We start from the raw sequence: 3,887 nt of genomic DNA on the forward strand, positions 1-3,887 counted from the left end.
TTTTATTGATTGATTGAAATATGTTGTATTTCAGTGTATGGACTCTTGCTGACACAGCGCTCCAGTGGTAAGCTTTACTATGGCCAACATCTACATTCATTTTCCAGAAAGTTTATGAATTGTTTTTTTATCGGGTGTGATATTTCACAAACACACATGAAAACTGTTCCGTTTACCTCCTTTATTGACTCCCACTTCCCCACAACTCAGTTTGCAACTTTATAGAGGCAGAAAAAAGACTGTGTGAGTAGTGTCAAAGTAAATACTGACCATAGATCAGTCGCTAGCGGCTTTTTGTTATTCTTTTTTTAGTTATTCTCTAATACAACATTATATAATATAATATAATATAATATAATGTAATATAATATAAATAATCTTATTTTAGAATTTAGAATGCATGGTAATAATGATCATGCAGCTTTAGATATGTAGCTTTAAATATGAAATGAAGATATCGGTTTAAAGATGTCCAGCATTTTAATAGACTTGTCATAGTGTAGCCTATTAAATAAGCTAGTGTAACTTAAACAAAAATGTGAAAAACTGTATTTTTAGACTTTTTTTCTACACTTTATTTTATTTTATTTTATTTTATTTTCTGCCTCACTGAGACTTCCAGGAACATTTTCTGTTGTTAAATGAGTGTTAATTGATTCATTCAAACGGACAGAATTAATGAATCAATGAATGAATCAAACTTATCAAAAGTTTTTGCAATTGCCTTTTAAATAAATATTAATATGTTGTGAATATTCAAAATATTGTCTAGCCCTAGTTTGATAAACGTCATTCAGTTTCACACCCTTGAGAAATCGAAAAATATACATTTAAACAAACCTACATTCTAATGCTGAATTTAACTTATTTTTAAAGTTTGAAATAACACAGGAAACTTAAAAGTTGAATGCTGATCATTGGCTTGTAACAATATTTATGAGGCAGAACATAACACGTGGCAAAGGCTCGCTTGTACCTCCGTGGTGTTGGTGGCTAAACCCTTCACAACCCACCTCTGTGTTTTTTTAATAAACACAGTCTGAACAGGGGAACTTTTATCTTCACACTTATAGGGCCATTAATAATTTGACAAGTACGACTATTTTTGTCCTTTCCTGAGCATAATTATGGTACCAAATGAACACCAATTATATGGTGGTGCTAAACTACCCAAAATCAACTTGGGCTTCATTTCCTCAACTCAATTTTCCACTTATCAGAGGGCTGAGGTGAACGAGCGAGGCACGTTTGGATCAACATTAGTCTCCGTACAGTATGAAATTTAAAGTGTGGCGATGATATGAAGTATGCAAAATACTTTACGGAGAAAATGAGCTCTTTAACATCTCAACAATTTGAGATGATAGATGATTAGGTAGCATATCAGTGTGGTTGGTATCTACAAAGGCAGACTGAACAAAAATTGGGACCAAAGTTGATTAAATTAAATCTACTTTTTTTTGTTTAAATAGTTCAGCAAAAAATGAAAACAGTGCTGAAAATTTACTCACCCTCAGGCCATCAAAGATGTAGATGAGTTAGTTTTTTCATCAGAACAGATTTGGAGAAATTTTGCATTTCATCACTTGCTCACCAATGGCTCCTCTGCAGTGAATGGGTGCCGTCAGAATCAGAGAGTCCAAACAGCTGATAAAAACATCACAATAATCCACAAATAATCCACACCACTCCAGTCCATCAATTAATATATTGTGAAGCGAAACTCTGCATATTTATAAGAAACAAATCCATCATTAAGATGTTTTAACTTTAAACCATTTACTTCAGGCTAAAATGCGAGTCCTCTATCCATAATATTGCTTTCTCCAGTGAAAAAGTTGTCTCGTCTGAATTAGAAGGGAAATATGCAAAGATCAATCACTGTTTACAAGCAAAAAGTCGTAAACAAATATGTAGGTACAAATATGCATTCTTTTTTTGTTATAATGTACTCAGGATTATGGGCCAGAAGTGATGGTTTAAAATTAGAATGATGGATGGGTTTCTTACAAACACACAGCTTTTAGCTTCATATTATGAATACATTGTTACTGATAGACTGGAATGGTATGGATTACATGTGGATTATTGTGATGTTTTTAGCAGCTAGTTTTAGTTTGGACTCTCATTCTGACGGCACCCATTCACTGCAGAGCAATTCAGATTGGTGAGCAAGTGATGTAATGCTACATTTCTCCAAATTTGTTCTGGTGAAGAAACAAACTCATCGACATCTTAGATGGCCTACACTTCAGCAAATATTCATCTTTGGGTGAACCTAAAAATAACTTTTTATGCCTGAAACATACTCGGCGCAAACATGTGCATGCAAAACTTTCTTGCTATGCAAAATTGCTATGCAATTTCACATGCCATTGCATTCAGAGATGTGCCTGAATGCAAATTGTATAATGCAACACATTGTATTTTCAGAGTTAAAATTGACATGTTTCTGCAGCTACTGCATTAGAACACATCTGGTTTAATGGAAGTTAGAGACTCGAGATTTGTTACCGTGACCATGAATGCAAGAATGCATGTTATGCACAACGTTACATTCTTGCAAAGAGTGTGTTTCTGTAAAAAGTGAAAATACTAAATGCAAGATTAAATAAGAATTAGTGCAATGATTTAAAGCACATAGTGAAATGTAATCCGGTATGCAGAAATGTTTTGCAGGCAGATGGATGCTATACTCTCATATCTTTGAGTGACAGTTTGTATTTACATGCGGTAATAACAGTTATACCACAGCTCTGTTCCACGTTGCTGACCTGAGCTGGTAACGTGCTCTCCTGCAATGCAATACAAAGAACCTGTACCATGAGAGAGGTGTCATATGCAAATTATGTAATTATGCAAAGATGTGCAAACACTCATGATGATGCTTCCAAATCTGTGAATGTGTTGAGAACGTGTTCTAAGGCCCACGATAAACCAATACATGAAATGAGTAGAATAAATAATTTAAATATAAGTAAATTAAATAAATTTTAAGAAAAATAAATGAATACATTCGTGCATACATATATTTAAACTCAAGAAATAAGATACTGCTGATTCTAGTGTTACATGACTTTTAGCTTGCATTCAATATTGTTTTTTGTTTGAGTTATTGTTCATTTCGTCTAGTTCCAGTTCAGCTGAAGCACAACTGCTCCAAAACATACTTGTGAAACTTCCCCTAAGGTCTACTCCACCACCACATGTTTGAGCCGGGGGGCCAGCGATCCCACAGGTGCTGCTTATAAACTTGGCGGAGCACAATGCGGCGAGTGTCCCAGTCAAACTGGAAAGACGATGATAAGGACCACCTGCTCTCCAGGCTGACTGGTCATAGAGGGGTCTCTGTGACCCTTCAGACACACAGACATGCACAGCCTGTTGTCATTGAGCTATATCCACCCTGGCTTCCTCCAAACAGTTGTATTGTTCGGGAAGAGACCTAGATCTAGTTTGAACTGGACCTTTTGCAGAAATGGCTTGAAAATGAACTTCCACATATTGCTGGGTGGGCATAGCATCTTGAGACTTATAAAAGCATGGAAATTATTATTATGAAGGGTTGTTTTAGCTTTTTAGCCTTTTTTTTTTTTTTTTATTGACAAAAGCTACTATGCTCTCTAGATATCAGCCATTGAAAATCACTTATTGGTCGATCAATTAAAAATTACGTTCTGTGTAATTCACCCTCCTTATGACTCTAACTTTTTTTCTTTGACTGTATAGTTTGCGTGTTTGTAGAAGCTCCAAGCGCAGCCCTTCACCGGAGGAATTTCACTTTCAACTCCCTCCCTCTGCCTTCCCGTGGTTTCTGACCCCTCCTCCCCTGTTCCCACCTTCAGCTGCTGTCTCTAATTAAGAGCAATTTTGAAGCAGGTTTTACT

General features: G+C 35.7%; 1 protein-coding gene across 1 annotated transcript in view; it reads left to right on the top strand.

Annotated features, from left to right (window-relative positions):
• ndfip2 (Nedd4 family interacting protein 2) overlaps positions 1–67 on the top strand; it is a 27,878-nt gene extending 27,811 nt beyond the window's left edge. The window contains exon 8 of the mRNA XM_016566039.1: positions 35–67. The gene's annotated coding sequence lies outside the window, so the exon portion shown is untranslated. The remainder of the gene's footprint in view (positions 1–34) is intronic.
• The last annotated feature ends 3,820 nt before the right edge of the window (positions 68–3,887 follow it).

This window comes from Sinocyclocheilus rhinocerous, unplaced genomic scaffold (assembly GCF_001515625.1).
Source record: "Sinocyclocheilus rhinocerous isolate Xijiao unplaced genomic scaffold, SAMN03320098_v1.1 scaffold1302, whole genome shotgun sequence".
Taxonomy (NCBI): Eukaryota; Metazoa; Chordata; class Actinopteri; order Cypriniformes; family Cyprinidae; genus Sinocyclocheilus; species Sinocyclocheilus rhinocerous.